This window comes from Syngnathus acus, chromosome 8 (genome assembly GCF_901709675.1).
Source record: "Syngnathus acus chromosome 8, fSynAcu1.2, whole genome shotgun sequence".
Taxonomy (NCBI): Eukaryota; Metazoa; Chordata; class Actinopteri; order Syngnathiformes; family Syngnathidae; genus Syngnathus; species Syngnathus acus.
The window spans coordinates 36053-47998 of record NC_051093.1 but is presented as its reverse complement, the minus strand read 5'-3'; the positions used below and the strand labels follow the sequence as shown (position 1 = coordinate 47998).

Below are 11946 nucleotides of genomic sequence, written 5' to 3'. Positions count from 1 at the left end.
GAGTTCTTCATGTTTTTATTGAAAACAACATAGTGTTGACGCCGTACGACGCCGTATGACATCGGTTTTTCGCGATAATTCGGTATAATTCGAGGTAGTCCACCCTCACCCAAAGTTAAGGTTTCATGGGAATATTATTGTCATAATTGTCTGGACCATATATGATAATTGTTTAATGGTAGTTATTGATAGATCTTGAAGATGTCAAGTTATAGGTGCATAAGACTATGTTGTTCATGCATATAGCACGTTCATTGTAAGAGGGGAAGAGATGTTGTGTATTTTGGGCTAACTCAAATTCCGTAGTAGAAAAACCCCGGAAGTGGGATGGGCATTCTGTCTGCGCCTAACTTTTTTGGCCGGCTTAGGCTTCCAGGGACCCGGCTAAGCATTTTTACCGGATCATGGAGCTTTTAGCGGACCTCCAGCCGGTCCTCTGGGGGGCTCTGCGCCTAACTTTTTTGGCCGGCCGAGGCTTCCAGGGCCGCGGCTAAGCATTTTTACCGGATCATGGAGCTTTTAGCGGACCTCCAGCCGGAGCTAGAGGAGGCTATCCGCCTAACTTTTTTGGCCGGCTTAGGCTTCCAGGGACCCGGCTAAGCATTTTTACCGGATCATGGAGCTTTTAGCGGAGCTCCAGCCGGTGCTCCAGGAGGCTATCCGCCTAACTTTTTTGGCCGGCTTAGGCTTCCAGGGACCCGGCTAAGCATTTTTACCGGATCATGGAGCTTTTAGCGGAGCTCCAGCCGGTGCTCCAGGAGGCTATCCGCCTAACTTTTTTGGCCGGCTTAGGCTTCCAGGGACCCGGCTAAGCATTTTTACCGGATCATGGAGCTTTTAGCGGAGCTCCAGCCGGTGCTCCAGGAGGCTATCCGCCTAACTTTTTTCGCCGGCTTAGGCTTCCAGGGACCCGGCTAAGCATTTTTACCGGATCATGGAGCTTTTAGCGGAGCTCCAGCCGGTGCTCCAGGAGGCTATCCGCCTAACTTTTTTGGCCGGCTTAGGCTTCCAGGGACCCGGCTAAGCATTTTTACCGGATCATGGAGCTTTTAGCGGAGCTCCAGCCGGTCCTCCAGGAGGCTATCCGCCTAACTTTTTTCGCCGGCTTAGGCTTCCAGGGACCCGGCTAAGCATTTTTACCGGATCATGGAGCTTTTAGCGGACCTCCAGCCGGTGCTCCAGGAGGCTATCCGCCTAACTTTTTTCGCCGGCTTAGGCTTCCAGGGACCCGGCTAAGCATTTTTACCGGATCATGGAGCTTTTAGCGGAGCTCCAGCCGGTGCTCCAGGAGGCTATCCGCCTAACTTTTTTGGCCGGCTTAGGCTTCCAGGGACCCGGCTAAGCATTTTTACCGGATCATGGAGCTTTTAGCGGAGCTCCAGCCGGTCCTCCAGGAGGCTATCCGCCTAACTTTTTTGGCCGGCTTAGGCTTCCAGGGACCCGGCTAAGCATTTTTACCGGATCATGGAGCTTTTAGCGGAGCTCCAGCCGGTGCTCCAGGAGGCTATCCGCCTAACTTTTTTACGCCGGCTTAGGCTTCCAGGGACCCGGCTAAGCATTTTTACCGGATCATGGAGCTTTTAGCGGAGCTCCAGCCGGTCCTCCAGGAGGCTATCCGCCTAACTTTTTTCGCCGGCTTAGGCTTCCAGGGACCCGGCTAAGCATTTTTACCGGATCATGGAGCTTTTAGCGGAGCTCCAGCCGGTCCTCCAGGAGGCTATCCGCCTAACTTTTTTCGCCGGCTTAGGCTTCCAGGGACCCGGCTAAGCATTTTTACCGGATCATGGAGCTTTTAGCGGAGCTCCAGCCGGTCCTCCAGGAGGCTATCCGCCTAACTTTTTTCGCCGGCTTAGGCTTCCAGGGACCCGGCTAAGCATTTTTACCGGATCATGGAGCTTTTAGCGGAGCTCCAGCCGGTCCTCCAGGAGGCTATCCGCCTAACTTTTTTCGCCGGCCTTAGGCTTCCAGGGACCCGGCTAAGCATTTTTACCGGATCATGGAGCTTTTAGCGGAGCTCCAGCCGGTCCTCCAGGAGGCTATCCGCCTAACTTTTTTCGCCGGCTTAGGCTTCCAGGGACCCGGCTAAGCATTTTTACCGGATCATGGAGCTTTTAGCGGAGCTCCAGCCGGTCCTCCAGGAGGCTATCCGCCTAACTTTTTTCGCCGGCTTAGGCTTCCAGGGACCCGGCTAAGCATTTTTACCGGATCATGGAGCTTTTAGCGGAGCTCCAGCCGGTCCTCCAGGAGGCTATCCGCCTAACTTTTTTGGCCGGCCTAGGCTTCCAGGGACCCGGCTAAGCATTTTTACCGGATCATGGAGCTTTTAGCGGAGCTCCAGCCGGTCCTCCAGGAGGCTATCCGCCTAACTTTTTTCGGCCGGCTTAGGCTTCCAGGGACCCGGCTAAGCATTTTTACCGGATCATGGAGCTTTTAGCGGAGCTCCAGCCGGTCCTCCAGGAGGCTATCCGCCTAACTTTTTTCGCCGGCTTAGGCTTCCAGGGACCCGGCTAAGCATTTTTACCGGATCATGGAGCTTTTAGCGGAGCTCCAGCCGGTCCTCCAGGAGGCTATCCGCCTAACTTTTTTCGCCGGCCGAGGCTTCCAGGGCCGCGGCTAAGCATTTTTACCGGAACATGGAGCTTTTAGCGGAGCTCCAGCCGGTCCTCCAGGAGGCTATCCGCCTAACTTTTTTGGCCGGCTTAGGCTTCCAGGGACCCGGCTAAGCATTTTTACCGGATCATGGAGCTTTTAGCGGAGCTCCAGCCGGTCCTCCAGGAGGCTATCCGCCTAACTTTTTTCGCCGGCTTAGGCTTCCAGGGACCCGGCTAAGCATTTTTACCGGATCATGGAGCTTTTAGCGGAGCCTCCAGCCGGTCCTCCAGGAGGCTATCCGCCTAACTTTTTTCGCCGGCTTAGGCTTCCAGGGACCCGGCTAAGCATTTTTACCGGATCATGGAGCTTTTAGCGGAGCTCCAGCCGGTCCTCCAGGAGGCTATCCGCCTAACTTTTTTGGCCGGCTTAGGCTTCCAGGGACCCGGCTAAGCATTTTTACCGGATCATGGAGCTTTTAGCGGAGCTCCAGCCGGTCCTCCAGGAGGCTATCCGCCTAACTTTTTTCGGCCGGCTTAGGCTTCCAGGGACCCGGCTAAGCATTTTTACCGGATCATGGAGCTTTTAGCGGACCTCCAGCCGGTGCTCCAGGAGGCTATCCGCCTAACTTTTTTGGCCGGCCGAGGCTTCCAGGGACCCGGCTAAGCATTTTTACCGGATCATGGAGCTTTTAGCGGAGCTCCAGCCGGTCCTCCAGGAGGCTATCCGCCTAACTTTTTTCGCCGGCTTAGGCTTCCAGGGACCCGGCTAAGCATTTTTACCGGATCATGGAGCTTTTAGCGGAGCTCCAGCCGGTCCTCCAGGAGGCTATCCGCCTAACTTTTTTCGCCGGCTTAGGCTTCCAGGGACCCGGCTAAGCATTTTTACCGGATCATGGAGCTTTTAGCGGAGCTCCAGCCGGTGCTCCAGGAGGCTATCCGCCTAACTTTTTTTGGCCGGCTTAGGCTTCCAGGGACCCGGCTAAGCATTTTTACCGGATCATGGAGCTTTTAGCGGAGCTCCAGCCGGTCCTCCAGGAGGCTATCCGCCTAACTTTTTTCGGCCGGCTTAGGCTTCCAGGGACCCGGCTAAGCATTTTTACCGGATCATGGAGCTTTTAGCGGAGCTCCAGCCGGTCCTCCAGGAGGCTATCCGCCTAACTTTTTTCGGCCGGCTTAGGCTTCCAGGGACCCGGCTAAGCATTTTTACCGGATCATGGAGCTTTTAGCGGAGCCTCCAGCCGGTGCTCCAGGAGGCTATCCGCCTAACTTTTTTCGGCCGGCTTAGGCTTCCAGGGACCCGGCTAAGCATTTTTAACGGATCATGGAGCTTTTAGCGGAGCTCCAGCCGGAGCTCAGGGAGGCTATCCGCCTAACTTTTTTGGCCGGCTTAGGCTTCCAGGGACCCGGCTAAGCATTTTTACCGGATCATGGAGCTTTTAGCGGACCTCCAGCCGGTGCTCGGGGGGGCTCTCCGCCTAACTTTTTTAGCCGGCCGAGGCTTCCAGGGCCGCGGCTAAGCATTTTCAACGGATCATGGAGCTTCCAGTGGACCTCCAGCCGGTGCTCGGGGGGGCTCTGCGCCTAACTTTTTTAGCCGGCCGAGGCTTCCAGGGCCGCGGCTAAGCATTTTCAACGGATCATGGAGCTTCCAGTGGACCTCCAGCCGGTGCTCGGGGGGGCTCTGCGCCTAACTTTTTTAGCCGGCCGAGGCTTCCAGGGCCGCGGCTAAGCATTTTCAACGGATCATGGAGCTTCCAGTGGACCTCCAGCCGGTGCTCGGGGGGGCTCTGCGCCTAACTTTTTTAGCCGGCCGAGGCTTCCAGGGCCGCGGCTAAGCATTTTCAACGGATCATGGAGCTTCCAGTGGACCTCCAGCCGGTGCTCGGGGGGGCTCTGCGCCTAACTTTTTTAGCCGGCCGAGGCTTCCAGGGCCGCGGCTAAGCATTTTCAACGGATCATGGAGCTTCCAGTGGACCTCCAGCCGGTGCTCGGGGGGGCTCTGCGCCTAACTTTTTTAGCCGGCCGAGGCTTCCAGGGCCGCGGCTAAGCATTTTCAACGGATCATGGAGCTTCCAGTGGACCTCCAGCCGGTGCTCGGGGGGGCTCTGCGCCTAACTTTTTTAGCCGGCCGAGGCTTCCAGGGCCGCGGCTAAGCATTTTCAACGGATCATGGAGCTTCCAGTGGACCTCCAGCCGGTGCTCGGGGGGGCTCTGCGCCTAACTTTTTTAGCCGGCCGAGGCTTCCAGGGCCGCGGCTAAGCATTTTCAACGGATCATGGAGCTTCCAGTGGACCTCCAGCCGGTGCTCGGGGGGGCTCTGCGCCTAACTTTTTTAGCCGGCCGAGGCTTCCAGGGCCGCGGCTAAGCATTTTCAACGGATCATGGAGCTTTCCAGCTGGAGCCTCCAGCCGGTGCTCGGGGGGGCTCTGCGCCTAACTTTTTTAGCCGGCCGAGGCTTCCAGGGACCGCGGCTAAGCATTTTCAACGGATCATGGAGCTTTTAGCGGAGCTCCAGCCGGTGCTCCAGGAGGCTATCCGCCTAACTTTTACGCCCGAGGAGGCTTCCAGAGCCTCGGCTAAGCATTTTTACCGGATCATGGAGCTTTTAGCGGAGCTCCAGCCGGTGCTCCAGGAGGCTATCCGCCTAACTTTTACGCCCGAGGAGGCTTCCAGAGCCTCGGCTAAGCATTTTTACCGGATCATGGAGCTTTTAGCGGAGCTCCAGCCGGTGCTCCAGGAGGCTATCCGCCTAACTTTTTTCGCCGGCTTAGGCTTCCAGGGACCCGGCTAAGCATTTTTACCGGATCATGGAGCTTTTAGCGGAGCTCCAGCCGGTGCTCCAGGAGGCTATCCGCCTAACTTTTACGCCCGAGGAGGCTTCCAGAGCCTCGGCTAAGCATTTTTAACGGATCATGGAGCTTTTAGCGGAGCTCCAGCTGGTGCTCCTTGAGGCTATCCGCCTAACTTTTACGCCCGAGGAGGCTTCCAGAGCCTCGGCTAAGCATTTTTAACGGATCATGGAGCTTTTAGCGGAGCTCCAGCCGGTGCTCCTTGAGGCTATCCGCCTAACTTTTACGCCCGAGGAGGCTTCCAGAGCCTCGGCTAAGCATTTTTAACAGATCATGGAGCTTCCAGGTGACTTCCAGCCGGTGCTCCTTGAGGCTCTCCGCCTAACTTTTACGCCCGAGGAGGCTTCCAGAGCCTCGGCTAAGCATTTTTAACGGATCATGGAGCTTTTAGCGGAGCTCCAGCCGGTGCTCCTTGAGGCTATCCGCCTAACTTTTACGCCCGAGGAGGCTTCCAGGGCCTCGGCTAAGCATTTTTAACAGATCATGGAGCTTCCAGGTGACTTCCAGCCGGTGCTCCTTGAGGCTATCCGCCTAACTTTTACGCCCGAGGAGGCTTCCAGAGCCTCGGCTAAGCATTTTTAACGGATCATGGAGCTTTTAGCGGAGCTCCAGCCGGTGCTCCTTGAGGCTATCCGCCTAACTTTTACGCCCGAGGAGGCTTCCAGAGCCTCGGCTAAGCATTTTTAACAGATCATGGAGCTTCCAGGTGACTTCCAGCCGGTGCTCCTTGAGGCTCTCCGCCTAACTTTTACGCCCGAGGAGGCTTCCAGAGCCTCGGCTATGCATTGTCCCACGCTGACAAGTACGCAATATACATGCAAGTACACAACACCAAAAGTAAAAAGGAGAGGGCCGCAACAGTTTGCGTGCAGCCATGCCCGATTAGGGTACCAGGAGGTCGGCTAGACGTGTGTCCGCTCTCGCTGGAGCTCTGCTGGAAGATCGGCGCCGTCTGGCGGACATGCCGTGGTAACGCGGGCAAACGGCGAGAGTAACTATGACTCTCTTAAGGTAGCCTGAGGTGAAATGGTCTCCGGTCCGACTTTGTGAGAGCGGGTGGACAATTTTCAAGCGCCGGCCGCGGGGCTGAGATCACGGAGCATTGTTAATGAATTAATTCATTAGATTTAATATTAGACTTCCGGCGGGCCGAAAGCGGCTCTGCTGGCCGCGAGCACACGCGCGAGGCGGGCCGGAAAAAAGCACCAGGAGAGCGGGTGGACACATTTCAAGCACCGCGGCGGAGATCGCGGAGCTTTATTAGACTTCCAGCGGGCCCGAAGCGGCTCTGCTGGCCGCGAGCACACGCGCGAGGCGGCCGGAAATAAGCACCAGGAGAGCGGGTGGACACATTTCAAGCACCGCGGCGGAGATCGCGGAGCTTTATTAGACTTCCAGCGGGCCCAATGCGGCTCTGCTGGCCGCGAGCACACGCGCGAGGCGGCCGGAAATAAGCACCAGGAGAGCGGGTGGACACATTTCAAGCACCGCGGCGGAGATCGCGGAGCTTTATTAGACTTCCAGCGGGCCCAATGCGGCTCTGCTGACCGCTGAGCGCGACCCGGTACCTCGCACGGGACGCGGCACCGCCCGCGCAGCGTTCCGGCAGCTCGGGGGGACTTTTAAGCGCTGCCGCTGCAGCTGCAGCCGGGAATTACCTCCCTCCGGTGGACACGACGAGTAAATACACCAGCGCTCGCACTTGGAAAAATTCTCTTAAGCTTCCGTAATGTACCGGGCGAGGCGGGCCGGAAAAAAGCACCAGGAGAGCGGGTGGACACATTTCAAGCACCGCGGCGGAGATCACGGTGCATTATTGGACTTCCAGCGGGCCGGAAGCGGCTCTGCCGGCCGCGAGCACACGCGCGAGGCGGGCCGGAAATAAGCACCAGGAGAGCGGGTGGACACATTTCAAGCACCGCGGCGGAGATCGCGGAGCTTTATTAGACTTCCAGCGGGCCCGAAGCGGCTCTGCTGGCCGCGAGCACACGCGCGAGGCGGCCGAAAAAAAGCTCCAAGAGAGCGGGTGGACACGTTTCAAGCACCGCGGCGGAGATCACGGAGCTTTATTAGACTTCCAGCGGGCCCAGTGCGGCTCTGCTGACCGCTGAGCGCGACCCGGTACCTCGCACGGGACGCAGCACCGCCCGCGCAGCGTTCCGGCAGCTCGGGGGGACGTTTAAGCGCTGCCGCTGCAGCTGCAGCCGGGAATTACCTCCCTCCGGTGGACACGACGAGTAAATACACCAGCGCTCGCACTTAGAAAAATTTCTCTTAAGCTTCCGTAATGGACCGGGCGCGGACGCTAACTCACGCCCGGCATGAGAGCTCGGAAGGCGGATAGGCTTTCGCGGACGCCCCGCCGGTAAATACCGCGGGTAATAGGCGGGAGTAACTATGACTCTCTTAAGGTAGCCCGCGCGGCGTTCCGGCAGCTCGGGTGGACGTTTAAGCGCTGCCGCTGCAGCCGGGAATTACCTCCCTCCGGTGGACACGACGAGTAAATGCACCAGCGCTCGCACTTAGAAAAATTTCTCTTAAGCTTCCGTAATGTACCGGGCGCGGACGCAAACTCACGCCCGGCATGAGCGCTCGTAGGGCGGATAGGCATTCACCGAGGTCCCGCCAGCCGGTCCGCGGGCCATTCAGGGTCCCATACATGACCGGGCGCGGTCTCAAACTCAGGCCCGGCAGGAGTGCTCGGAGGGCGGATAGGCATTGACGGAGGTCCCGCCGGCCGGTCCGCGGGCCATTCAGGGTCCCGTACATGACCGGGCGCGGTCTCAAACTCAGGCCCGGCAGGAGTGCTCGGAGGGCGGATAGGCATTCACGGAGGTCCCGCCGGCCGGTCCGCGGGCCATTCAGGGTCCCGTACATGACCGGGTGCGGTCTCTAACTCAGGCCCGGCAGGAGTGCTCGGAGGGCGGATAGGCATTCACGGAGGTCCCGCCGGCCGGTCCGCGGGCCATTCAGGGTCCCGTACATGACCGGGCGCGGTCTCAAACTCAGGCCCGGCAGGAGTGCTCGGAGGGCGGATAGGCATTCACGGAGGTCCCGCCGGCCGGTCCGCGGGCCATTCAGGGTCCCGTACATGACCGGGTGCGGTCTCTAACCCACGCCCGGCAAGAGCGCTCCGAAGGCGGATACACTCTCTAACAAGCTCCCGTACATCGCCCTCTGGCGGACACGCCGTTGTAAATGAATGGGCTTCCGCACTTAGTGCATTTCTGCCCAGCCGCACTGCCAGGCTGCTGGGCGACCGCTGCCACGGCCCGCTCCTCTTCTACGGGTGGAAGTGGGAGGCCGGCGCTCGGCCGCTGACTGACCGAGGACGGCGGACCAAGCTCGGGCTTCGCCCACACCGCGACACGCATGGAAGTCGGCCGGGGACGGTCGGCTGGTGGCGGTCGCCTTGTGGCGGTCGGCTGGTGGCGGTCGGCTGGTGGCGGTCGGCTGGTGGCGGTCGGCTGGTGGCGGTCGCCTTGTGGCGGTCGGGGGGTGGCGGTCGGGGGTGGCGCTTGGGGTCGGTGGCGGTCGGCTGGTGGCGGTCGGCTGGTGGCGGTCGCCTTGTGGCGGTCGGAGGGTGGCGGTCGGGGGGTGGCGCTTGGGGTCGGTGGCGGTCGGCTGGTGGCGGTCGGCTGGTGGCGGTCGCCTTGTGGCGGTCGGGGGGTGGCGGTCGGGGGTGGCGCTTGGGGTCGGTGGCGGTCGGCTGGTGGCGGTCGGCTGGTGGCGGTCGCCTGGTGGCGGTCGCCTTGTGGCGGTCGGGGGTGGCGGTCGGGGGTGGCGCTTGGGGTCGGTGGCGGTCGCATTTAGGGTCCCGTACGTGACCGGGCGCGGTCTCTAACCCACGCCCGGCAGGAGTGCTCGGAGGGCGGACAGGCATTCACGGAGGTCCCGCCGGCCGGTCCGCGGGCCATTCAGGGTCCCATACATGACCGGGCGCGGCCGCTAACCCACGCCCGGCAAGAGCGCTCCGAAGGCGGATACACTCTCTAACAAGCTCCCGTACATCGCCCTCTGGCGGACACGCCGTTGTAAATGAATGGGCTTCCGCACTTAGTGCATTTCTGCCCAGCCGCACTGCCAGGCTGCTGGGCGACCGCTGCCACGGCCCGCTCCTCTTCTACGGGTGGAAGTGGGAGGCCGGCGCTCGGCCGCTGACTGACCGAGGACGGCGGACCAAGCTCGGGCTTCGCCCACACCGCGACACGCATGGAAGTCGGCCGGGGACGGTCGGCTGGTGGCGGTCGCCTTGTGGCGGTCGGCTGGTGGCGGTCGGCTGGTGGCGGTCGGCTGGTGGCGGTCGGCTGGTGGCGGTCGCCTTGTGGCGGTCGGGGGGTGGCGGTCGGGGGTGGCGCTTGGGGTCGGTGGCGGTCGCTTGTGGCGGTCGGCTGGTGGCGGTCGCCTTGTGGCGGTCGCCTTGTGGCGGTCGGGGGTGGCGCTTGGGGTCGGTGGCGGTCGCTTGTGGCGGTCGGCTGGTGGCGGTCGGCTGGTGGCGGTCGCCTTGTGGCGGTCGCCTTGTGGCGGTCGGGGGGTGGCGGTCGGGGGTGGCGCTTGGGGTCGGTGGCGGTCGCTTGTGGCGGTCGGCTGGTGGCGGTCGCCTTGTGGCGGTCGCCTTGTGGCGGTCGGAGGGTGGCGCTTGGGGTCGGTGGCGGTCGGCTGGTGGCGGTCGGCTGGTGGCGGTCGCCTGGTGGCGGTCGCCTTGTGGCGGTCGGGGGTGGCGGTCGGGGGTGGCGCTTGGGGTCGGTGGCGGTCGCTTGTGGCGGTCGGCTGGTGGCGGTCGGCTGGTGGCGGTCGCCTTGTGGCGGTCGGGGGGTGGCGGTCGGGGGTGGCGCTTGGGGTCGGTGGCGGTCGCTTGTGGCGGTCGGCTGGTGGCGGTCGGCTGGTGGCGGTCGGCTGGTGGCGGTCGCCTTGTGGCGGTCGGGGGGTGGCGGTCGGGGGTGGCGCTTGGGGTCGGTGGCGGTCGCTTGTGGCGGTCGCTTGTGGCGGTCGCTTGTGGCGGTCGGCTGGTGGCGGTCGGCTGGTGGCGGTCGCCTTGTGGCGGTCGGGGGGTGGCGGTCGGGGGTGGCGCTTGGGGCCGGCGTCCGCCTATAGTGGTTTAATTTCGGGAGGAAGATTGATTTCAGTCCCAAGCCCGCCGCTGGAGAAAATTTTAGGTACCAGGAGTGGATTTTTTTTGTCCACTCAGGAGGGGGACGTTGACTGGGTCGGTGTCCGGCGGAAAGTGCTCTTTTCTCGGCCCGGAGAAAAATTAGACCCCCAGCCCGCCGCTGGAGAAATTTTTAGGTACCAGGAGTGGATTTTTTTTGTCCACTCAGGAGGGGGACGTTGCCTCGTTCGGTGTCCGGGCGAAAGTGCTCTTTTCTCGGCCCGGAGAAAGATTAGACCCCAGGCCCGCCGCTGGAGGAAATTTTAGGTACCAGGAGCGGATTTTTTTTGTCACCGCGGCTGTGGGACGTTGCTTCGTTCGGTGTCCGGGGAGGGTGCCTGGTCCCCGGACAAGCCTCTTACGCGCTCCCGCTGTCATTCTCCGGAGACTAAGTTACACTAAGGGGAGGCTGCCTCCTCCCGCCCGCCGCCCGAGGATGCTGCCTCATCCCCGGACGAGCCTCTTGCCTCATCCCCGGACGAGCCTCTTACGCGCTCCCGCTGTCATTCTCCGGAGGCTAAGTTACACTAAGGGGAGGCTGCCTCCTCCCGCCCGCCGCCCGAGGATGCTGCCTCATCCCCGGACAAGCCTCTTACGCGCGCCCGCTGTCATTCTCCGGAGGCTAAGTTACACTAAGGGGAGGCTGCCTCCTCCCGCCCGCCGCCCGAGGATGCTGCCTCATCCCCGGACGAGCCTCTTACGCGCGCCCGCTGTCATTCTCCGGAGGCTAAGTTAGACTAAGGGGAGGCTGCCTCCGCCCGCCGCCCGCCCGCCCGCCCGCCGCCGCTGCCTCATCGCCGGGCCGGCCTCCCTCCCTCCCGCGGCAGCCTCCCTAAATTCGACAGAGTTCCACCCCGCCTCTGGTACCCGCCACCTCCAGCAGGGGGGTTGCCGACCGGCCCCCGGAGGTGCACCGGCCGACAAAAGGTTGGATCGAGGGCTGACTCTCAATAGATCGCAGCGAGGTAGCTGCTCTGCTACTTACGAGACCCTGACCCAGAATCAGGTCGTATGCAAGTCATTTAGCACCGGGCTCTTCTCAAACATGCTATATCGTTTACCGGGAGTGGGATGCCCCAAAATCCTACTGGAGCACCCCGGGCCAGTATCGTACGGCTCTGCGCACCGGGTGGGCGTCAGACGCCCACCGGCTATCGCTGGACCAACCGGAGTGCCGCGGCGCTAGTGGTATCGCCGCGTCTAGGCGGGATTCTGACTTAGAGGCGTTCAGTCATAATCCCGCAGATGGTAGCTTCGCACCATTGGCTCCTCAGCCAAGCACACACACCAAATGTCTGAACCTGCGGTTCCTCTCGTACTGAGCAGGATTGCTATTGCGACGACACATTATCAGTAG

The 11946-nt window shown here is 61.3% G+C and overlaps 1 long non-coding RNA gene across 1 annotated transcript; it reads right to left on the bottom strand.

Moving 5' to 3' along the window:
• Positions 1–10945: 10945 nt before the first annotated feature.
• LOC119125707 lies at positions 10946–11335 on the bottom strand. Its single transcript, XR_005098519.1, has 2 exons — positions 11186–11335; positions 10946–11056 (listed from the first exon to the last, which is right to left on the bottom strand). It is a non-coding gene; the product is annotated as an uncharacterized LOC119125707 (long non-coding RNA).
• Between the last annotated feature and the right edge of the window lie 611 nt (positions 11336–11946).